Source organism: Styela clava, chromosome 13 (assembly GCF_964204865.1).
Source record: "Styela clava chromosome 13, kaStyClav1.hap1.2, whole genome shotgun sequence".
Taxonomy (NCBI): Eukaryota; Metazoa; Chordata; class Ascidiacea; order Stolidobranchia; family Styelidae; genus Styela; species Styela clava.
This window is the reverse complement of record NC_135262.1, coordinates 14,668,385-14,695,261: the sequence shown is the minus strand read 5'-3', so window position 1 is coordinate 14,695,261 and position 26,877 is coordinate 14,668,385. Positions and strand designations below refer to the sequence as shown.

At 33.3% G+C, this 26,877-nt stretch overlaps 1 long non-coding RNA gene across 1 annotated transcript; it reads right to left on the bottom strand.

Annotated features, from left to right (window-relative positions):
• On the bottom strand, nucleotides 1-25,899 carry LOC120348605 (uncharacterized). The gene is made up of 8 exons (XR_013480011.1): nucleotides 25,777-25,899; nucleotides 25,045-25,106; nucleotides 23,755-23,873; nucleotides 20,778-20,839; nucleotides 19,488-19,606; nucleotides 17,993-18,030; nucleotides 17,243-17,363; nucleotides 1-843 (listed from the first exon to the last, which is right to left on the bottom strand). It is a non-coding gene; the product is annotated as an uncharacterized LOC120348605 (long non-coding RNA).
• Nucleotides 25,900-26,877: the final 978 nt, after the last annotated feature.

Genomic DNA, 26,877 nt, shown 5'->3' with positions numbered 1-26,877 from the left:
TCTAAGCCTAAAAAAAACCTATTTTTCCTAATGGCAGGAATGGGTCTAAATCTATCTATAACGAAACAAATATTTAAAAAAAAGCCATGGCAATCCCTGTCAATACTTTTCCTTTGTCTTCACGATATCTTGTTTTCCTGTTAAAAAATATCTAAAAATACTATAGAAAATAATGATTATAACAAATAAGATAGCCAAACATGGAAGTAGCATATTTTCAAAAAAAGCTTAAAACAATAATATAAATAATAAATCAGTAATATACAATAACAGTAATAAAAATATAAGTATAACGTAAAACGAAAGAAATATTTTAATTTTTTCATACCAGGACGTCAAATAAACGATTGCATTACAGGGTGTTAAAATACAAATAACAATTCTATTCAGTTTTCTGAGCTATAATTAATTTATTAATGAATATATAATCAAGAATTTGTTTGCAATTATTCAAATTACATAAATAGTTCTTCACGGGTCGAGCCATGTTGAACTTCGGCTTATAATCCTTTTACAGTGTGTATGGCATTTTTGTATAGTTTTAAACAACAGTCGTATTTGATATAAATACATTCGTGTGTACTGCCCAGTGCATTTGTTTGCGACCACATATTGGTAATCAGTGCTTATGCATACGATCTCAAAGTACGTATGACAATGGGATACAGTTTCAAACCAACAGTCAATTTTTTTATATCAAAGTCTTGTGTGTGGACTCAAGCGCATTTGTTGGCTAGCACATCTTTGTTATCTTCAATAAAACTCTTCTTCCTATTTGAATAATTGAGTTTCATTTTCTTTTGAAAAACAGAAAGAGTCGTCAAGTTTCATAATTGAGTAATCCTGAAAAAATATATATACATTTAGTTATTATGCCTTTTTATAGTAGATTATAGTAGAAGTAAATTATGAGAAACTTATTATGTATGATGAGGCTCTACAAGGCGCCTATAACGTGTTGGGCGGTGACGCTGCGCGTCATCAACTCCCTCAGACTTATAACCTTCTAGTTTCACAATATTAACAACTCCACAACTTTGAATATGATTGTAGTCCAGTACTTGCAATAAAATATCCAATCTACATGAACAATTTACGAGAGACGAATAATATGTGATGAAATACGACAAATAGTGTGGTGATAAAAATGATTATTGTAGAGGTCGAAACGCATATTGTAGATGTATAGGGTTGCTAAAGTTTACGTCCAACCTAAGTATGTCGACAACATACTTAATTTTAAACAATAGCAACATTAATAATTTATGTAATATGAATGAAACTATTTAACCAAAATATAAAACAAGCAAACAATCCGTTTATTACGGCAATTAAATTAACACTACTTAAACGACAAACTTCTAATGCGAGCATTAACTCTTAAATAGCCGACTTGCAATGATCCGAAATACCGAAATAATAATAAACAAACAAGAATATGAGAAGACAAGACGATACAAGATTTTGTTTACGTCAACATGCTTATTTTCGTCCCACGAACATGAGATTAACTTGCCTTAAAGGGAGTAGTCTATGAACGGTCATTCACCAAAAGTACAATGGCCGATAACTTTCAAAATAACCTCGGATCAAACATATATACGGAATAAAACAAACAACAAACTTTGTCTGTAGCTGAGGAAATGAATCTTACTATTAGTATGTGTAACCAATTACATGCTATTGTGGCATAATAAGGGATGCTATTCGATATCATACGAGTTTTTAATGTTTGCAGTAAAAGAGTACATTGTTTTACAACATATCATTTGATACAATAACGCATGGGATGGATGTCTATTTTAAACATAACATTAACGTCCATTACATTATACTAGAGATTCCAACAAGAGAGATGTACCGATACCACTTGTCGCCGATACCGATCCGACAACAACGATAAAACGCCGATATCAATATTTTAAAGCAGAAATTGCCGACATTTACATGATATGTAATTATTATTTCAAGTGTGCAGTCCAAACTAGTTGAAGTAACAGTTTACAAGCATTATTTATGCCACACAATTTTTCAGTTTGAAAGAGACATATTTCAGATAATAAGAAATTAATATTTGAATCCTGATACGTTTTTTGGTTTAAATACATTGCACACTGACGCTAATAATATCGGTGTTCGGTTAGAAAACTCATCGGGTTTGGCTACTGTGGGGGGTAAAATAAATAAATGTTTACTCACTCTATATAACTGATACATCGAGTTGCGTGCGCAGAATTTTATGCCATTATAACGTCGTATTTTGTATTTTACAAATCTAAAAATTCCCATTTGATATATTTCCTCATAATTTCCATGTAATGTTAAAAATGTCAATATAAAAAATGGGCTGCAAAAATAGCCAAATTAGTTGGGCTGATAAATGGCTAAAATCAGGTCATAATCCTATTCGCGTTTTTATTCGCGCGGTTGGGAAACAGCATTGCTTATACTTAACGAGGCTAATACCGTGAAAAGCAAAAAATAATTTTCATATCAGTATTTCGAGCTACTTTTTAAAAACATTCTGGAATTGATCAAAAAGTTACTTATCGTGGAAATATCAGTCTACATTTAGCCGATATCAATACGAATACCGATACCAAATATTATCACCGATGCCCGATACCTTTTACCGAAAGCCTTTTAATTTAGTTTTGATCAGCACTGACTGTATAACGACATTGATGTTTGTTTTAAGCAGAAGGTAGAACACTCTTTTAACCACTCCAACCCGAAATTGAAATTAATGAAAAGCCAATATACCTCAATTAATAATGAAATCAAACAAGTAAACAATACACCATAGTAATATGAACATTCGTTAGAAAAATTAATATTCAAGCCAGACGATATTATTGCAAAATGAACCTAGCAATTTGTGTTAGTTTAGCTGCCCTCAGTTAATCTTGGGAGGGGTTTCAACTTATTGAATCGAGCATTAAAATTGGAACCAAGTTGAAGTAATAAAAACGAGACTATCAGAAGACGACCCGTAAGTTACAATTACATTATATTTTCATGGCATCGTGATTCCAGGACAAGTTCATAGATGACCTCTTATTAGCGGGAAAAGGAGAACAAACGATAAGCAAGAGACTCAAGTAGAAAATGCGTGTAAACATTCACAATAAATGGTCTTTTTAAAACCAAGAGAAAAAAAAACTGTGAAATCAAAAACGATCAACAACAAAAAATGAATAAGTCTGAAACGCAAGGAGCTACAGAAAAAAATGTGGAATGGACAGACATTTTTCTTCTTTACATGTATTCCATATTTTCCTCTGCATGATTGCAAGTAGAATCCGCATTTTTATTTTTTCAAATGCTCAAAGTAGTATAATTTTGCCACAATTACAACCAACAAGGCTCATTTACGCAACGAGCGTATTTTTATTTATTTTTTGGCGCTTCAAATTTCATTAATGTGATACGGAATGAATAAAAGCAAGGCATTTCCGTCGACGAAATTTAAAACTATCCAACGCCAAAACTTTGCCTTTCCAAACACAGTTTAGCGCCCAAGCACATTCTGTCTCATAATCAATATTTTATCTCGGCTTTAAATTATGAATCAGTTTCCTTTTGTGTATATTTTTCAGTGCACGCACAAGTTTAACCAGTGCTAGGCATTTGTAGCAGAGGCATTATCCAGCATATTGGGTGAATTTAAGCGCCTTCAGTTAACGGTTAGTTGGACGTGTTTTAACCTAAAATTAATCTAACACTAACCAACATTGAAATTAGAAACAAGTTAAAGTAATGAAAACGCGGCTATTTGAAGAACTGTATGGTAATACGACATTATAGTGGCATTCCCTTGGTATACCCAAACAAGTTTTTAAATGTCCACTTATTAGCAGAGGATCAGCTAGAATAGAAGAACAAACGATTAAGCGAGGGCTTAATTAATATGACTCGGCATGTGTGCAGTCTAAATTGGATATTTTCTGGCCTGCCAGCCTGTTTGGAACTGTTTTCTATGCGCTCAAAAATATGAATATCCAGTGTAAGCGTCAAATATGCAACATTGCAGCCTTCAACAGATTTAGCAACCAATCACAGGAAATCACATTTCTTTGCTACATTAGATACCCGACAGACGGACTGCACCTTTTGAAAAGGAGTCAAAAACATCAACCGTTGGAATATCAAGCGCACAAACCCAGGATAAACAGATCGAGTAATAATCAAACACAACAATTTGATAACAATCCAAAACTATATGAATGTATGTATTATTATTCCTTTATTATAATTTGTACACCCCAGCTGTTTGATTTACATTTTTTACCACCAAAACTATGTCGTGTCTGACATTAAAACTTAACGGTTCTAATGAATTTACTAATGGAGACAAAATTCGAAAAAACTTTCGCTTTCAATTAATATGTTTTCAGTCAAATATTTGCACCAATAAGTTGGTCTTTTTTATGAATCTGTTGTTGTGCATGGCTTTCAAACATCTGATCAAGCTTTTTGTTATGGCGGAGATATAGTGTGGGGAATCTTGTATAAATAAAACATGGTATTAGGAACAAGAATTATGCAGTTCATTTTTATCTCTTCACCACGTAGCTTAAGATTTTTGCAAAATACCATTGTGTAATAAAGCATTGTTCTGCAAAAGTACTCGCAAGCTCTAATGAAAAACAAACTGATCAGTATCAATACGACAAAATCAGAAAATTCTAGAAAAATAAAGAAAAGTCCTCATGTTGCGTGTTTTTAAATCTACCAATTTATTACGCTTTATCAGAGAATTAGAAGTAACCATTTCATTTCTTTCTTAAATTCGTGGAAACGTTCAGCGCTTTTTATTGATACGTTTGCTTGCATTTCTCCAATATTTAGCTTAACATTATTACTTTCCATCTTTACTGTTTTACTTAACTAAGAACAATAAACATCATTGGGCATTTTCCAATGTATTTTTGTACGGCTAAGACATCCATGCGACAATGACTTAGAAATAAATTATTATTTATCAGAATTTTTTTCTATTTAAATAAAAATTCAAATTCACCAAACACAAATCTGAGTCGGGCATTTAAGTTACGACAGATTTAAATTCAATTCAATGGAAGAATTAACTTCAGAAAAAAAAACACATCCCTGAATAAGATTTTAAATTTTTGAATCATTCCTAACCCGAACCCAAGCTGAACAACTACTAATTTGTTATGCCGGGAAAGCACTTAGGTGCTCATAAAAATGTGACCCTAATATGTTTGTTGAGTGAGAGTTAATATCCTTTACGTATACGTCTCATCGTGCACTAAGTCAAAAGAGTAAATCAAAACAAAAGCAATAAGAAACTTTTGCGTCGTTTTCAAGCATGATATATGCTTGTCCGATTGTTTGTGGCCACGGTAGCACGTAATTTCTCTTTATCATATTTTCAATTCTCCGAGTTTTATGTCTGTAAGTATTTCAAAGTTAGAAATATACAGAGGAATATGTCATTACTTGAAAGAAAGTAATTTGAGCTAGCGAGCAATCGTTTTCAGCGCGTATATAAGCTAGTAATCATTACCCGCACAATAATAAACAAACATTAAATGCGCTCGCTCGAAACTACTCGCGAAAACATGCGCCCTTTGTTACTTGAATATTCACTTTGCTTCAAAAGCCAGGTTTGGGCTTGCCAGAACGGTGACGTAATTTTTTCTTTCGTGAGAGACTTTGTTGTCGAGTCGATTTCGCTTGTATTTATCAGAGCGGTACCAAAACAAAACTTAAAAAAATAAAAAATAAAAAATTTCTCTCATTTTCAACGCGACACGGCTGAGCGAAAGGCACACGCGTATCGGGAAGCGTCTGGCACAAAGCGCCCTAATCAAGTTTTCCGATGAGATTTAGCTCAAATGGAGGGCGGGTAGATTGAGTTAGGTTAATGACAGATTTAAATTCAATCAAATGGAAGCATCAACTTCAAAAAAAAACACTCGAATGCAGATTTCAAATTTTCAAATCATTCCTAACCCGAACCATATAACCCAAGCTGAACAACTATTAATTTGTTATTTTAAAGCGAGCGGGGGTGTTTTCCGAAATTTCATTTTTCCAAAGAAACATATTCAACTGTGGTAATATACTTAAATATTTAATATACAGTGCAAACGAAATTGAGAATGAAACACAATAGCGGGGGAAAATTTGAATATTTCATTAAATCGAGCACTAATATAAAAAACTTGATTCAACAAAAAGTTGTGGTGGCTCAATGTGATTAATTTCAAAAAAATAATTAATTATTTTGATTTAATTTCGGCTGGGGGGTAAAAATTTGAATGTACCAATAATTTTTCGAACTATGTCATTATGTGAACTATATGAACTATTTCAAGTTTTGGGTTTATGAATGACAGAAAATGTAATTTGATAATTTAGATATGAATTGGATATATTGGAATTGGATATATTAACAAAGCGGAAAAATTTATTGCATACCGGCTAAAACTGCACACATGCCCGTGAACTAACCACTGCACAGTGGCGTAGCCCGGGGGTGGTTTTGCGGGTCGACCCACCCTCCCCTCTTTTAAAAAGAAAAAAAAAATTTTTTCTGTATCATAGATGGCAATCTTCCGTACATTGAAACGCTTTTTAGACTCCAAAGACTGCTGAAACACGCGTATTCTAGCGTTCGATCGGACTCGCTAGCTGTTTCGATCTAGCTTGGCGAAAAAAAATCAGAATTGAAAAATCATTCTAGGCTCAGACCTTTCCTATCAAGATCGCATTTTTTTATTTCGCAATCTGTTTCTGAATATCAATAATTGTTTTTTCATTGTTTGGTCACAATTAATTTCAAACAAATTTATTTATCGCTATATTTAAACTGCATGATTGCTCTTTTCTTGTCATTGTTGTAAACTGCTTGTTTGATTTTTGAGGAAGTCTGGTTTTGGTCAGACGAAACGTTACAGAAATATATTTGTGTTAGTGTGCACAGCAGACTCTTGAATTGCATAGTATGGTATTTTATTCTTGCTACAGCATCCTTGCATTACATGCATACGGATCCCCTAGCGCAAAGGCATAGAGGAAGAATTGGGAGTTAGTCTCGCACAACCTCTACTGATCGTTATATTAGTCTTTTCGCGTGACTTCTGTATCCGAATGGATCCTGCCAAACTCCGGACTCGACAACTACCACAAGAAAAGAATTTAGAAGCAATACTAAAAAGAATTCAACGCCTTTAAAAGAATCACATTAAAAGGACCCTGGCTACCAAGATCTGAGCCTATTGTTATAACACATTGATAAATGTTAAACACATTGGTAAATTCCACTAGCGCAAAGGCATAGAGAAAGGATTGGGAGTTAGTCTCGCGCAATCTCTACTGATCGCTAATTTATTAGTTGTTGAACGTGTAAGTTCTAATATCTGAGATGAACTGTAGCTAAATTTGCATAATTTGTAGACGATGTGATAGAAAAGTGCCATAATATAAAACTGTGTTAATTTGAAGGACCCTCGTCGAACCCCTGGAACAGCTCCAACGAACACCAAAAATTCGATTGAACCCAGGTAAAAAAAAACTACTGTTTTAGACCAGCGTTTCCCAAACTTTTTCGGTCACGGAACTTTTACACTTTTTATCTCGCCTCGCGAAACAAAAATGAAAGGGTAAAATTGATAAAGGAAAACGGTCTAATGTAGTGGTTCCCAATGGATAATATTTTGGACATCTTGTGCGATAATTGAAATATTTGCAGCTTTTCCTGACTAGCGGGATTGAACATGATATATATATCAGTTTATACGTGACAAAATATGAATTAAAAGATTATAAGATTACATATATACTTGCTCTTTACTCTTTAGACTATATAGGCGTCAATCTCACTCCGTGATGCACCAGACCATAGGTTCTCGAAGTGCTCCGTACGGAGCCCCAGGGCTCCGTGAGAGAAACCCAGGGGCTCCGCGAGGTATTCGATTACTTTTCAAAATACCGAATTGGCTAATTTTACTATTAGGATTACTAAAATGAAAGAATACTATTCTGGAATAACATAAAATACGCGATAAACCACCAACTATACATAATGTGCAGTCGTATTTTTGCGATTTTGGGATTTGTCAAGCTTGATTTTGTTCTTTCGCACTCACAAGCAAGATATCGCCGTTTAAAAAATCAAGAGGTCGGGGCCAAATACGAAAGATTGAAATTTATTTCATTGCATGCGGCTCCGTCGGTATAGTTTCAGAATGGAAAAATAGGTACATCGAGCGCACAATTGACTATGTTCCGGTTTTGCAGTTACTACGACGAATAACCAAAGAAAACCCAACATAACACCAAATTTTGTGATTTACAATGTCTATGAAAGCATTTTTAATCTGACGTGAGTCTGCTGAAACAAAACTTAGTGTTATTTTCCATTTTAGATTTTAGTTTTATTATTTTAGAATGCCGCTTTTCAATCAAGAAATTTGAGTTGCGGATTTACTTCTTTATTATTTGTTATTTTTATCATTTCGTCTCCGATGACTATAATATGGTTACATGTTTTTCACATTAAACTCATAATTCCCCAAGAAAACAAAAAAGCAACACTCGTCGTCCTTGTGGAACAATACATGTATATGTCGAAGGAAATTTTCGATTTAGGGAGAATAAACAACGCCATGCTGAAGAAAACAATCGGCGATCATAACAAAATGCAATCGAGTACGTTATTAGCGGCCTTTTAAGTCTTTTAAAAATGTCTAAAGAGAAAAGATCCGACCCCTAATTTATTAATATGTTTGTCAAGTGTCAAATTTACAGCTTTAGTATATATAATTTATCTTTGACATTTAGATTCATTTATGACTTGTATTAACCCTATCAAAAGAGGTTTAGCATTTAAAATAAGTAAAGTACTTTTAACTTACTCGGGAATATTATTCGGAAATTAACAATTTTAACATTTATTTTGGGGCTCCGTGAATAATAGTCAACTTTTTCAAGGGCTCCGCTAAACAAAAAGTTTGAGAACCCCTGCACCAGACTATAAACAATGTCGATTCTGTTTGATGCAATGACTCTTTCAAGCAGTGTTTTAGAAAACTGAAAATAAATATATAGTTTCATTATCAAGTTTGGGATTTATAAATCACAAAAAGTGCTGTTTGGCAGAGGTAAAGCAGGTAAAGGTAAACTTATATTAAAAATACATAAAAAAAATCAATCCAATGTTATGTTCATGTGTATACCGAGTCCATCTAACTTTAGGTGAAACTAAATTTCGTTGACCCAAGACACTATCAAGTTATTTAAATCACAAAAAATGCTATTTAACAGAAATACAAAAAAGAGATTTGGTTAAAGACATAGTCTTTTAAACTATGTCCTTATCAATCTTTGGAGCTGTAATTAACATGGACACAGAGTAGCTAAGCTTATACTAGAAGTTAAAAAAAATAAAAATATTAATTTTTCGTTTAAATAAAATTATTTGCTGATTTGCTGCGTTACAGTATCGCCACTGGAAACGATATTTTATTTTGGGGCTTGCATGGCGTAGTTAACCAATGCCAAATCGTATAGAAATCACATTGATACACTCGGTTGGAATTACTTATTAGCCAGAAAAAAACGATAGTTGTCCGAATCATGATATTATACAGTATTTAGACTAGAGGATTTTTCAAAATAAATTCCATTTGACAGACAAACCAAAGCTGAGGTTATACTCAATATAATAAAAATAATACTTTGTCAGCAGGTTTTCCGAAAAAATTGCAGATAATATTTATTGATGGATATACAAGTAATTTACACGAGACGCGAGATATTCCAAACTTGAACGGCTTAAAATGTTTGTGTACCACAGGCATTGTGCGTTATATTTACCTAATATTGAGGTCCTCTAAATTAGCCACAGGGATTGTAGACATTCTACATTCATTATAAGAACATAACATATTAATACTCGAAATAAACTATGAAGAAATAGGGAATATATTTCTAGATTTGAAAACTTATAGACATGAGGGGCATGGGTTCTAGGAACACTACCAATGAAGGTCTATACTGGTTATAAGGTATTTGCGGCTATAGTATATCATAGGAAATTTAATTTTAGGACACGAATTTTGGGAGAGGGGATTAACAACTACATTAATACCCTCTGGGGAAAACGGGTTTCAAGATAAAAAAAAAATGGTATATGGTATGCAGAATGATAAGGACATGTTAGCTTTGGTGCCTCATGATAAACGATTTTAGAGTCGTAATATTTGCAATAATAAAGCGTCATACATATTACATACACGCATGAATATAAGATATGAATACTCGCACTTAATAACAGCGCATTAGGAATATTGCCAGCTTCGAACACTTATCAACCTACTTCGAACATTCATAAATATGAATCGTATGGTTACTTGGACTACCAAGGATTGCCGGCTTCGAACACTTATCAATATGAACCGTATGGTTACTTGAACTACCAAGGAATGCCAGCTTCGAACACTTATCAATATGAATCGTATGGTTACTTGGACTACCATCGATTGCCAGCTTCGAACACTTATCAATATGAATTGTATGGTTATTGGTTACTAGGACTACCAAGGGAAGTATAAGTCGGGTGTACAATTGGCCTAATTTATATATTATCCTTATTGAAAATTCCAGTTTGGGACACAAATTACATGGTTGACCAGTATCGAAGGTAGTAAGATTCACGGTTATATTAATGTACTTGATTAGACTCACTCCAATATTACCAGTATTGAAAATTTATTGCGATTCTGGATTGGAACATGAATTGCATAGTTATTAACTGTTTACTACCTGGTGGTATAAACCAGGGATTCCCAAAGTGGGCGGTTATAATTATATTATAACCTGATAATTTAGTGAAGAGTTAATCGTTTACCGAGCCTACAATTTAAATATAATACGACGAATGAGAACACGCTGCAATGGGCAGGGGTTCAATAGCGCAGAAAATATTTAATTTAAATGGAGCTCCTTAAAATGCAATGAAATGAGGAAATAAAATCCATATGTTATATTTGAGAAATGCATCGATACTTGTTTTTTATAAAGATGTATCTTTTTAATGAAAATCTCTCACAATTTAAAAACCATGCAAAAAAGACAGAAGGCAGAAACCTGGATTCTTTCATTTACGACCTCGTTTGTGGTAGAGAAGGGGTTTGTAACAATGAAACAAGTGCTATCAAAAAAAACATCGCCATTCAATTAGTAAACGGGGTGAGTTGAGATTGTGGCTGACGAAAATGTCACCAAAAATTAAAAAAAAAATACTCTCTGGAAGACCAATAAGCTTATATATCTCATTGAAAAAAACACTATAAACTATGATTTACCTATGATGTTTTTGTAAACTGGGTGGGTATATATTACTGCGAATAAAAAGTTTAGGAACCACTGATATAGACCATGATAATTTAAAGATACATTTCTGCGCTTAGTCGGGTTCTTTTTTATAGTATGATACTATTTTGTGGAAAAAAACAAGTGAATTCTACACAGAATATTAAGAACCAAGTTATCAATAAAGTAATACCCATATAAATAAAACATAAGAAATATAGACAAATCCGTGTATTTATTCTATTGAATCATTTATATAGATGTATACACATAATAACCTAACATATTAGTACCTGCAATCAACGATATAGCAATAGGAAATATATTTCTAGATTCAAAAAGTTTTGAACATGAACAAACTATTACCAATAGGAAATATATTTCTAGATTCAGACAGTTATGAACATGAACGAACTATTACCAATAGGATTTACGGCTATATTGTTACGTTACAGCAGTGGTTTTCAAAGTGGGCGTCGTAAATTTTTTTTTTTGCGGAATCTCTTTTGCGGCACGTAGAAAAAGTAATAATACAAGCGTGAAAATGATACTAAACAAGAAAAGGCTAAAAACGCAAGTACGACGTAGGCTACATTGACTTTGGATCGTTCAAGTAGTAAAATTCCGTGATTTTTGTTGCAACTGGGGATGCGATGATACTAAATGCCGTTTGGGCTTATTAGATAACATGTTTCACTGGCCAAAATCTTGCTTCAACAAAACATTGCTGCTTTTCTTCGTCGTTTTTAAACGAAATCGATGTAAAAAGAAATTTGGATTTTCTTCAATAAGGATCATCCTTCATTGGTAAAAAAAAGCGTTGCGCACTCTGATCCCTTTTGCGATTTTGTATTCATGCGAAGCAAGATTTGCGACCATGGTCGTAATACGAACAAAATATCGATCTCGAGTAAATGTTGAGAGAGAAATGCGTGCGGCGCTCACAAATCTTACCAAGGTTTAGTAACAGTAACATCCCATTAAATGCAATTTCACTGACTTTGGTTTAGTTTTCTTTGATCGTTTAAATAAAACTCATTGCAAAAAAGGTCCTTTATTGGAAGGTACGGTTTAATACGGTTTCCACGAAAAGTCGCAACTTGAGCATATTTTTTTGAAGGGTGTCACAATACGAAGAAGTTTGAGAACCACTGCGTTACAGTATCGCCACTTGAAACGATATTTTAGTTCGGGGCTTGCATGGCGTAGTTAACCAGTGCCAAATGGTATAGAATTCACATTGATACACTCGGTTGGAATTACTTATATCACATCGTTATTGGAAAGCTAATGTAATTCTAGCTTGGAACACGAATGACACGGTTAACTGGTTACTACCATGGTCATAGATCATGATACTTTTAAATTACATATATAAGATTAGCCAGATTGGCCCAGAAAATTAAATCAATAAATTCTATGCAAGAAAATAATGACTATGCTATCAATAAAAGAAGGCAATATACATATTAATATGACACAGGATATATAGACATCCTTGTATCCGCAAAACTCAGTGTGTACTCAATTTAATTCATTATACATAGAAATGAGTTTCAATGTTTTAGAATAAATGATGTCCTCTCTATATTATTATTGATACAATGCTGTTCTAGCAGTTAGGTAGACGTTTTCAAGGGAGGATTCAAGGAGAAATCGATAAAGAAGTACTGGTACTTATATCTTGAGTATAATTTTTTTTCATAAGTATAGTATAGCTATGAAAATATTTTTACGAATTGTGGTGATTACAATGTAACTCTTGTTATGAAAATGCTCGCAACAACTCAAAAATAACTAGCTAGCAATAAGCTACATATAACAAATATTATGTTTCATTCAAAAATACCTTGAAAATACGGGGATGGACGGGGATGGAATGTAAATATCCAAAAAATGCACGATTAAGTCCAACAAACAAAAAATAGATTCAATTAGCTACATGCCCCCTCAAAAATTGTCTACGCCCCTTTTGCAAAGCGCGCCCCACCCTTTGAAAACCATTGCCCCAGTGAATAATTGCTGATACTATTAAATTTCATGCCAACGATACTGAGAAATGAACACTGGTCCGGTTCTAAAGACTTTGCCATATAAAATTATTAGCGCGCATTGGTGCCTAAACTAACAGTATTACTGCAAACACAAGGGGAAAAGTTCCTTCTCAACAATGACGAAAATTTGACAAAATTTGGAACAAAGTAATGCAAGTTTTATTCCGAATATTGGGCGGTAATATAACAAAAACACGGTTTTTTATTGCTAAAATTCATTCTTGTCTTATTCGCTCATTAGCCACAAAAAAACGATAGTTGTCCGAATCATGATATTATAAAGTATTTGGGGGGTTTACCAAAAAAAATTCCATTTGACAGACAAACCGAAGCTGAGCTTATACTCAATATAATAAAAATAATACTTTGTCAGCAGGTTTCCCGAAAAAACGGACTTAGTTAACTTTTTATTCATAACTATTATATATGTGTCCATCAGCCCTTTCACGAAGTATATTGTTAATGCTGAATATGTTTTGCTCTTCATAACTAACAAGAGAGCTATGCTCAAATATATGGACACGAAATCCATACCGAAAATTTTTACCATCATTTCCCTGAAAATCATATGGTTTTCGTGTCCCACGCGTCCCATGAAAAATACAAAGGTGTGTTATCCCATCCCATCTCATGGCACGTTTCCCATGGACAAGCCTGTACATAAGGTAACTTTGCGATAATGCGTATCCATATTAAGTTTTCGGCCACTCGGAAGCGTTGACACAAAATCTCAATATGGTGAGCTGGAGTGTATATTTAATTATTAGATGCAAACAGCTAATTTTCAAAGAGATGCTAAAATTGTACAATATTCCGCCTAAAACTCAGCTATTAAACATGTACAACGATACTTCAAACACTTTTACGAAAATTTCTTCCCTGGTCTATTAAGGCATATGTTCTCAAAGTGCTCCGTGGGAGAAACTCAGGCGCTACGATTACTTAATAAAATACTGACTTGTCCAATTTTGTGACTGTCCAAAGAAGTAATAACACTAATGAAATTTGACATCAGTAGTGTCGAAATATGACAACGAGCGCAAATTCAAATGTGACATTATATATAAGTAAGATCGCAGAGGATAAAAAGTTGTCTCTCGAGTAAAATATTCAATTCATAGCCGGTGCGAGCATTCAAAATATCTTGTCATAGTAATTTATTTGTGTTCTTCGTTACTCGAATTTTAGTCGGGAAAACTTTTACGATTATTTAATAAATGAAAAATCACTATTTGAAAATTGCACGAAATACGTCCCAAACTGCCAACTATAAGTAGACCGGAATCGTATTTTGAAGTTAATCAAATTTGATTTGTTTTTTCGGCACTCAAAATTATTTTAAAGATATCGACAAAATACGAACGATTGTAATTTAAAATATTGCAAAAAAAAATGTTCGATATATTTTGCATTAATTATCTTATATATCGTCACATACAGAGAAAAAGTCGTATTGGGCTCCATCGGTAGTTTCAAAATAGACAAAAGGTACATCGCGCGAACAATTTACTGTGTTTCCATTTCAGTTCCTATATGGTATACATTTTAAAGAAATCCTAACATACCACAAATTTACAATGTCTGAAAAGCGTTTTCAATCTGCTGTGAGACTGCTAGAACAAAACTTATGGTGATATCTACCGTTTTAGATTTTAGTTTTAATATTTTATAATGCCGGTTTTCAATTAAGAAATTGGGTTGCAAATCTACCTGGAATTATGCCTATTAAAATGTTTAGCATTTAAATTAAGTACAATAATTTTAACTTATTTAGGAATAGTAATAGATACCAATTTTAACTCTTTGAACTCTGACGGCTCAGAGCGAAGTCACTCGCTCACCCTGAAGGTTCGCGGCGCCGTATTGGTAGAACAATAAAATAAGTCTAAATACGGGCTATTTGGCACGCCTATAATTTTTTACCAATTATAGGTAGCACGTTGTGTGACATTTCAATCGAAAGGAAATTTTATCGTGCATCCAGAATGTATTTTCCATTTCGAAATACATTTTGTCAAAATTAATAAAATTGACCCTAATCTAACAGTGATTTTTCTGCATGTATGTGAGTTTGGCTTGAAATTTTGTTACTTTGGTACAAAATATACTGCCAATATTTGATGTTCATAAAGAGTTTTTTATAAGCGTTTTGTTGATATTCGAATTACTATTGTGGCTGCCATATAACCAATTTTATATTTAAATATTTAATTGTGTATCATTGTGTCGTGTGAACAACTTCGATAAGCGGCCATGACGCACTGATTACGCAGCTACGCAAAAGCCGATCACGTGACTACCGTCATGAAGATGTTGATAAGTACGTTCGAAACGTATTGCGTGGCAAAATGCGCAAGATAACTTTCACGACGACGTTCTCAGCGGGACATCGGTCGCCGAGTTTCGATATGATATTAACCCTGTATGGATTGAAGTACCGACGTCGAGTAATGCGTGCAGTAATAGCGAAGTGAAGGGAAGTTAATATCGTCATATAAAATTTCACGTGGAAAATGTTTTATTCGCCCATCAGTATTTGTTCAAATATCAACCAAAATAAGTACTTGCCTGCTCTGCAGATCAAAATAACTGATTGTACGAATGTTAGGCGAAGCAAGTGGATGGATCAATATCTGAGAGAACTAATAATGCAGAAAGAGCAACTCTTATTCCAACAAGATCATATGCGTCACCAGAACTAGATACCCTACCGCAAAACGCCAGTTCTAATAATAGATGCGTCGTATGCAGCAAAATTCACATTATTGCCAAAAAACCAATCCAGCTGCTAAAGACAAAGCGTTGCTGAAAGGATGCGAGACAGTATATAAGTACAAATACTGTAATGAGTACCTATGTATAGATAACGAAACCAACAACCATGGGTATACCTGGCACAACAAAGTGCAATATTGGATTTAGAATGTGTCTTTTATCTGCATAATATTTTCATGTTCTTCATTGTTCCGGGCACAACAAAGTGCAATATTCAATTTAAATTTTTTAGCAAGCAGTCTTTTATGTACATACATTTTTTATGGTCTTTATTGTTCCGTTATTTGCTAATAAAATCACAATCTTGTTCATATTGCGTATACGTAACCACAACTTAATGGGGCTTGAGCGGGCAGTCAAAGTCAAAGCGTAGTGCGAATTTTGAATGCGTAGCATCGGGTTAATTAATTACTTCCTGTGGACATTTAAATAATAACATCTCGACGTAACGTCATTGCGGATATCGTCACGTTTAGTTGCATTTGCGTAATATACGTAAAGTTGTGCGTGACGAGACGTAGCCTCTCTTCAATGAGAACATCATTTTGACGCAGCGTCGCTGTTAAATCTACAGATAATCTAATATATTTGGCCATAAAATTTGAATGGCTCATCGTAAAATCGTTTTGGATACGTATATAAAAAGCTATTCAAATTCTCCACATATATTGCCGATTGAATATGTGGCTATTTAGGCAAGAAGTCGGAATTCTTTGTATTAAATATTTGTTATCATACAATAATTTCATACGCACTTTCAAATTGCCAATTTTACTGAAACATCGTATATTAGAGCACCGATATTTACAATATAATTAGTCCCAATAACAAGCTTTCATGCAATCTAAAATTTATAATACTCATTGTGGTTCTTGAGATACGAGATCATAAAGTTGATTCCTTCCGACACGAAAAACAAGCCGGTAAACCGGCTTGCCGGGGCACAGAGCGTACTCAAACAAAAACCGGCTTGCAGGGTTCAAGCGGTTAAAATTGATTGTGGGGATCCGTGAATAGTGGTGATGAATGTAAATTAGAAAGATTAAAAAGATTTTAAAATAACATACTTGCTCTTTAGACTCGAGGCAGCCACCTCTCTCAGTGATGCATAATCGGACGAATAACCCCGCATGTCTTTAGATATAATGATGAATTGTCTTTCCCTCTTTCAAGAAGTGTTTCAGAAAGCTGAAATTTATTTGAGATAAGGAAATGTAGGTAAATTTTGTATGATATTGATTTGAATTATATATAGATGTTCGAACTACGTCATTATTAAGTTTGAGGTTTATAAGTTACAGAAAATGTAATTTGACAGGAGCACAGAGAAACTATGCTTATACTTTTTAGAGTTTAGATACATAAAAATGAAAGTATTAATTGTCAGTTCATTGACAAATTATTCACAGATTTCCCCCTAAATTTCAAATATTACTTTGGAATGATTTGTCAGCGTATAATATTGCAACACATCATATAAAATATATTTATATTCATGAAGAGCACGTTGAAAATACGGCTACATATTCAAAAAAGGAAAATATCGAAAATAATGCGGGAAAGATAAAATCTAACAAATTTTTCCTTTACGCCCCTCAATAAATTGTCCACGCCCTTGTGATAAGCTATGCTTATTCTAAAGATACAAAGACGACAACTTGTAGCATACTGATATCCATTTACATTCATTCTATATTATTTGCAGATTTTCAATATTATAAATATTACTTATTTTGAATGATCTGTCAGTGTGCTATGTTGTATCTCATTATCTAAATCTTAAATAGTTAATAGTTTATCAGTGTGTTATATTTTACCTTCAATTTCTCTATAGTCTTTCCCCCCCAGCAACTTCCTGAAAATATAGGTCAATAAATAACTTCAGCCACAGACATTGTAGACATATATATATATATAAATAAGAACAGGACAGATTATTACTACGGAATAAACGATAAGGAAATAAGAATTATATTTCCAGATTCGAAAACTTATAAACATGGGACGGTATGATTACTGAGACTACTAGCAACGGATATATAGGCTGACTATAGTAGATTTACAATTTGGTGGGATCTCATGTATATAGTGATCTTTAAACTGGTTATCGAGCAGCGACACCCAAGTTTCTAATATCTAATTAAAAAAGTAAGAATTCCAGAGATTTGAAACTACTATATCTTATATTGACGGTGTGTGCCGTATAAACGATTCAACTAACACCATTCAGTAGAGATTATAAACGAGAGTTTAAGTGAATTAAGCTCTTCACACGTGATTAGGCAGAACACGACGTGACCTGCACCAACAATAGGGAAAATATGACATATATTTCCATATCTCTAAATTTAAACAGTCATGAACATATGAATACTTAGCACTTTTAGCAAGGGGATATGGACCAAAAAAAGTTTACACTTGGTTGAATATAATTTACACAGTATTGTTTTTGAAAATTTTAGTTGGGACACGAGTTCTTTGAGGTGTAAGATTAACGGCTATCTTAATACACTTAGTATGACTCACTCTTATAATATCATTATTGGAAATTTGGGGCGATTTCAGTTTGAAGTATAGTTGGGAACATCAATGACATGGTTATCAACTGTTTACTACCAGAGCGTTTACTACCACGATGAGCTACAGTTAAATTTAAGACATTAGTCTGATTACCATTATCATTTGTGGCAAAAACGCTCATCAGATTAATAAAAAAGGCCAGGACTACGATTTCAGGGAAATTAGGCATATTAGTGTGTATATAGGCACCCCATGGTGAACAACAAGGTAAACAATAAGTTTTAATATTTGCATGGTTATTAAGTTGGGGTTGGGGTTGTGTTTTAACCGAATTGCACTTAACGAGGCATAGTTCAAATTCTTTCAGTATCTCTGCAGATATACACTGCTGGATTAACTTATAGTATCACTTTAAAAAAAATTCACTGTTTGTAGTAATCACAACGTGACGCCCTATTGCGATGAAACGCCTTTTCTTTATGCTGGCACAATGAACTTTACCTAAACTGACATTAAAAGATAGTAATTGGTCTTTCGGTTTGGACGATTAAACGAAACAACAGCAGATGGGACAACACAGCAGTTAGCCCCTGAACGTGCAGCGCTATACTGACTACGCCATTATTCACCGGATATTGCTACAGTTAATTTGTAGTACAGAATAGTTAATTTCGCGATTATACTCAAAATATTAAAACTAATAATTTGTCTGTCGATTTCCCGAAAAAATACAACATATTATTTATTTATAGACATGTAAATTGAAAGATTTCAAATGATATGATTACATACTTGCTCTTCAGACTTGATATGCCTCCATCTCACTCAGTGATGAAAATCTGACACTTGACGAATTTCTTTTGGTGCAATGATAAATTGTTCTGTCGACTTTCAAGCAGTGTTTCAAAACGCTGAAAATCAATATATAGATCGTGATTTTGTGTAAGTCAATTCTAAATTTGAATTAAACTAAATTTCATGGAGCCAACTGTGCCATTTTCAGGTAGTTAATTCACACAAATGTTATTTGACAGAGACACTACAAAGCTATGCTTATGCTAAAGATACAAAAAACCAACTATGTAATTCAATTGAGGTCATTTTCAACTATGTCGCTGATTTCCCCAAATTTACATCCTTTAGTTAAAATGATATGTTAGTGTATCATATTGTACCTCATTTTGTATTGTTAAAGTGAGACTCTTTTCTGAATATTTTCTTCTAAAAATATACGTAAGTTTTAATAAAATACGTAACGGGTAGATTTCGATATTTAATTTCATAAAATTTAAAATTTAGAAAGTTTAGACGAATAGACGAATAAAATTTATTCAGCGATTGACAATAAATTTCAAATATAAACTCTATAACATATCAGGTGTAGTCTTCAAACTGCACAAATTGCAAATATTACAATAACAATAAAATACTCAATGAATTTATTTAACTCTTTCATGGAGTATATGACTAATTAATTACCTCTGATCAGTAATTTGTAGCATTATCACATTGTTCACGGTAGAGATCGCAAACTGGGGATCGCTATCCAGCAGGGAAGCGCGCAACGAATTTTAGGGGTCGCAAAGAGTACACCAATTTGATACAAGATACTATATTTATAGTACTTTTTTGGACTTCTGCTTTGAAACACAATTATTAAAGCTTGTGCAAAATCTAAATCTTACAATTTCGATAGAATGCACAGGATCAAAAAAGCGGCATAACAATGTTCGGACCTCCTGAAGTATGCGCACCAAGATGGCGCACAACCTGAACTCGGGTTATGTACCTGGTCAGGATTCAGGTTATGCGACATTTTGGTGCGCATACATCAGGAGCACCCAATGTTGGCTTGCATCGAACTATTTAGCATTTTAAACGTGAACGTGGGTCTGACTTTTTTATATAAATCTTACAATTTCGAGAGAAAACACATGATCAGATAAGTGGCATAACAATGCTGACTCTGATCGCAAGACCAGAGACGCGGTGCGCTCGCATCGAATTTTTTAGCATTTTAAACAAAAACAGTAGTATACCGGAATCAATAGGCGTCAAATAAAATGTTCAAATAATATTTACTTGTAATATTCCTCGTTCGTTAGTTCGTGTCTTTGAATCTTTAACCTTCAATATTTCTTCATCTGAAAAAAGTTAAGATATTGATAAATAAATTGTCGCAGAACTGTAGCTAGCATAATCAATGGACAGTGGGACTGAATTTATCGGATCTTTTGCACAAAGCTCCCGCCACGTTTTAAAATCACATATCAGTAATTATCCATTTGGGGTTAGGAATGATTCAAAAATTTGAATTTCCAGTGCAATCTGCATTCCTAACTTAAACTGGATAATTACTAATTCTCTTATTTTGAACGTTGGTAGGGTCTTTGTACAAAGATCCAATCCATACACAATAATATATTAAAGTAAAAAGGCTATGGCGAATCTCTATTAAACCATGGATTTTGCGCTACATTTGCGAAAGTTTTGAAAGTAAGTGTATTACGTTTAAGTTTCTTCATGATAAGCTTATGTATTGTCATATAGGTTTTAAGTTTGGCCTATTTGTGAGAAAACGATAGAACCCGCTGTTAGTGAGTTGGGTGCAAAAGACAATCATCCATCAATCTTGACTTGCAAATTCACCTGGTATTAAGCCTATTAAAATGTTTAGCATTTAAATTAAGTAAAGTAATTTTAACTTATTTAGGAATAGTAATAGATACCAATTTTAAAATTGATTGTGTGGATCCGTGAATAGTGGTGATGAATGTAATTTAGAAAGATTAAAAAGATTTTAAAATAACATACTTGCTCTTTAGACTCGAGGCAGCCACCTCTCTCAGTGATGCATAATCGGACGAATAACCCCGCATGTCTTTAGATATAATGATGAATTGTCTTTCCCTCTTTCAAGAAGTGTTTTGGAAAGCTGAAATTTATATGAGATAATGAAATGTAGGGAAATTTTGTATGATATTGATTTGAATTATATATAGATGTTCGAACTACGTCATTATTAAGTTTGAGGTTTATAAGTTACAGAAAATGTAATTTGACAGGAGCACAGAGAAACTATGCTTATACTTTAGAGTTTAGATACATAAAAATGAAAATATTAATTGTCAGTTCATTGACAAATTATTCACAGATTTCCCCCTAAATTACAAATATTACTTTGGAATGATTTGTCAGCGTATAATATTGCAACACATCATATAAAATATATTTATATTCATGAAGAGCACGTTGAAATACGGCTACATATTCAAGAAAGGAAAATATCGAAAATAAGGCGGGAAAGATAAAATCTAACAAATTTTCCCTTTACGCCCCTCAATAAATTGTCCACGCCCTTGTGATAAGCTATGCTTATTCTAAAGATACAAAGACGACAACTTGTAGCATACTGATATCCATTTACATTCATTCTATATTATTTGCAGATTTTCAATATTATAAATATTACTTATTTTGAATGATCTGTCAGTGTGCTATGTTGTATCTCATTATCTAAATCTTAAATAGTTAATAGTTTATCAGTGTGTTATATTTTACCTTCAAGTTCTCTATAGTCTTTCCCTCCCAGCAACTTCCTGAAAATATAGGTTAATAAATAACTTCAGTCACAGACATTGTAGACATATATATATATATATATATAAGAACAGGACAGATTATTACTACGGAATAAACGATAAGGAAATAAGAATTATATTTCCAGATTCGAAAACTTATAAACATGGGACGGTATGATTACTGAGACTACTAGCAACGGATATATAGGCTGACTATAGTAGATTTACAATTTGGTGGGATCTCATGTATATAGTGATCTTTAAACTGGTTATCGAGCAGCGACACCCAAGTTTCTAATATCTAATTAAAAAAGTAAGAATTCCAGAGATTTGAAACTACTATATCTTATATTGACGGTGTGTGCCGTATAAACGATTCAACTAACACCATTCAGTAGAGATTATAAACGAGAGTTTAAGTGAATTAAGCTCTTCACACGTGATTAGGCAGAACACGACGTGACCTGCACCAACAATAGGGAAAATATGACATATATTTCCATATCTCTAAATTTAAACAGTCATGAACATATGAATACTTAGCACTTTTACCAAGGGGATATGGACCAAAAAAAGTTTACACTTGGTTGAATATAATTTACACAGTATTGTTTTTGAAAATTTTAGTTGGGACACGAGTTCTTTGAGGTGTAAGATTAACGGCTATCTTAATACACTTAGTATGACTCACTCTCATAATATCATTATTGGAAATTTGGGGGCGATTTCAGTTTGACGTATAGTTGGGAACATCAATGACATGGTTATCAACTGTTTACTACCAGAGCGTTTACTACCACGATGAGCTACAGTTAAAGTTAAGACATTAGTCTGATTACCATTCATTTGTGGCAAAAACGCTCATCAGATTAATAAAAAAGGCCAGGACTACGATTTCAGGGAAATTAGGCATATTATTGTGTATATAGGCACCCCATGGTGAACAACAAGGTAAACAATAAGTTTTAATATTTGCATGGTTATTAAGTTGGGGTTGGGGTTGTGTTTTAACCGAATTGCACTTAACGAGGCATAGTTCAAATTCTTTCAGTATCTCTGCAGATATACACTGCTGGATTAACTTATAGTATCACTTTAAAAAAAATTCACTGTTTGTAGTAATCACAACGTGACGCCCTATTGCGATGAAACGCCTTTTCTTTATGCTGGCACAATAAACTTTACCTAAACTGACATTAAAAGATAGTAATTGGTCTTTCGGTTTGGACGATTAAACGAAACAACAGCAGATGGGACAACACAGCAGTTAGCCCCTGAACGTGCAGCGCTATACTGACTACGCCATTATTCACCGGATATTGCTACAGTTAATTTGTAGTACAGAATAGTTAATTTCGCGATTATACTCAAAATATTAAAAGTAATAATTTGTCTGTCGATTTCCCGAAAAAAAATTAAACATATTATTTATTTATAGACATGTAAATTGAAAGATTTCAAATGATATGATTACATACTTGCTCTTCAGACTTGATAGGCCTCCATCTCACTCAGTGATGAAAATCTGACACTTGACGAATTTCTTTTGGTGCAATGATAAATTGTTCTGTCGACTTTCAAGCAGTGTTTTAAAACGCTGAAAATCAATATATAGATCGTGATTTTGTGTAAGTCAATTCTAAATTTGAATTAAACTAAATTTCATGGAGCCAACTATGCCATTTTCAGGTAGTTAATTCACACAAATGTTATTTGACAGAGACACTACAAAGCTATGCTTATGCTAAAGATACAAAAAACCAACTATGTAATTCAATTGAGGTCATTTTGAACTATGTCGCTGATTTCCCCAAATTTACATCCTTTAGTTAAAATGATATGTTAGTGTATCATATTGTACCTCATTTTGTATTGTTAAAGTGAGACTCTTTTCTGAATATTTTCTTCTAAAAATATACGTAAGTTTTAATAAAATACGTAACGGGTAAATTTCGATATTTAATTTCATAAAATTCAAAATTTAGAAAGTTTAGACGAATAGACGAATAAAATTTATTCAGCGATTGACATTGAATTTCAAATATGAACTCTATAACATATCAGGTGTAGTCTTCAAACTGCACAAATTGCAAATATTACAATAACAATAAAATACTCAATGAATTTATTTAACTCTTTCATGGAGTATATGACTAAGTATTTACCTCTGATCAGTAATTTGTAGCATTATCACATTGTTCACGGTAGAGATCGCAAACTGGGGATCGCTATCCAGCAGGGAAGCGCGCAACGAATTTTAGGGGTCGCAAAGAGTACACCAATTTGATACAAGATACTTTATTCATAGTACTTTTTTGGACTTCTGCTTTGAAACACAATTATTAAAGCTTGTGCAAAATCTAAATCTTACAATTTCGATAGAATGCACAGGATCAAAAAAGCGGCATAACAATGTTCGGACCTCCTGAAGTATGCGCACCAAGATGGCGCACAACCTGAACTCGGGTTATGTACCTGGTCAGGATTCAGGTTATGCGACATTTTGGTGCGCATACATCAGGAGCACCCGATGTTGGCTTGCATCGAACTTTTTAGCATTTTAAACGTGAACGTGGGTCTGACTTTTTTATTTAAATCTTACAATTTCGAGAGAAAACACATGATCAGATAAGTGGCATAACAATGCTGACTCTGATCGCAAGACCAGAGACGCGGTGCGCTCGCATCGAATTTTTTAGCATTTTAAACAAAAACAGTAGTATACAGGAATCAATAGGCGTCAAATAAAATGTTCAAATAATATTTACTTGTAATATTCCTCGTTCGTTAGTTCGTGTCTTTGAATCTTTAACCTTCAATATTTCTTCATCTGAAAAAAGTTAAGATATTGATAAATAAATTGTCGCAGAACTGTAGCTAGCATAATCAATGGACAGTGGGACTGAATTTATCGGATCTCTTGCACAAAGCTCCCGCCACGTTTTAAAATCACATATCAGTAATTATCCATTTGGGGTTAGGAATGATTTAAAAATTTGAATTTCCAGTGCAATCTGCATTCCTAACTTAAACTGGATAATTACTAATTCTCTTATTTTGAACGTTGGTAGGGTCTTTGTACAAAGATCCAATCCATACACAATAATATATTAAAGTAAAAAGGCTATGGCGAATCTCTATTAAACCATGGATTTTGCGCTACATTTGCGAAAGTTTTGAAAGTAAGTGTATTACGTTTAAGTTTCTTCATGATAAGCTTATGTATTGTCATATAGGTTTTAAGTTTGGCCTATTTGTGAGAAAACGATAGAACCCGCTGTTAGTGAGTTGGGTGCAAAAGACAATCATCCATCAATCTAGACTTGCAAATTCACCTGGTATTAAGCCTATTAAAATGTTTAGCATTTAAATTAAGTAAAGTAATTTTAACTTATTTAGGAATAGTAATAGATACCAATTTTAAAATTGATTGTGTGGATCCGTGAATAGTGGTGATGAATGTAATTTAGAAAGATTAAAAAGATTTTAAAATAACATACTTGCTCTTTAGACTCGAGGCAGCCACCTCTCTCAGTGATGCATAATCGGACGAATAACCCCGCATGTCTTTAGATATAATGATGAATTGTCTTTCCCTCTTTCAAGAAGTGTTTCAGAAAGCTGAAATTTATTTGAGATAAGGAAATGTAGGTAAATTTTGTATGATATTGATTTGAATTATATATAGATGTTCGAACTACGTCATTATTAAGTTTGAGGTTTATAAGTTACAGAAAATGTAATTTGACAGGAGCACAGAGAAACTATGCTTATACTTTAGAGTGTAGATACATAAAAATGAAAGTATTAATTGTCAGTTCATTGACAAATTATTCACAGATTTCCCCCTAAATTTCAAATATTACTTTGGAATGATTTGTCAGCGTATAATATTGAAACACATCATATAAAATATATTTATATTCATGAAGAGCACGTTGAAAATACGGCTATATATTCAAGAAAGGAAAATATCGAAAATAAGGCGGGAAAGATAAAATCTAACAAATTTTTCCTTTACGCCCCTCAATAAATTGTCCACGCCCTTGTGATAAGCTATGCTTATTCTAAAGATACAAAGACCACAACTTGTAGCATACTGATATCCATTTACATTCATTCTATATTATTTGCAGATTTTCAATATTATAAATATTACTTATTTTGAATGATCTGTCAGTGTGCTATGTTGTATCTCATTATCTTAATCTTAAATAGTTAATAGTTTATCAGTGTGTTATATTTTACCTTCAATTTCTCTATAGTCTTTCCGTCCCAGCAACTTCCTGAAAATATAGGTCAATAAATAACTTCAGCCACAGACATTGTAGACATATATATATATATAAATAAGAACAGGACAGATTATTACTACGGAATAAACGATAAGGAAATAAGAATTATATTTCCAGATTCGAAAACTTATAAACATGGGACGGTATGATTACTGGGACTACTAGCAACGGATATATAGGCTGACTATAGTAGATTTACAATTTGGTGGGATCTCATGTATATAGTGATCTTTAAACTGGTTATCGAGCAGCGACACCCAAGTTTCTAATATCTAATTAAAAAAGTAAGAATTCCAGAGATTTGAA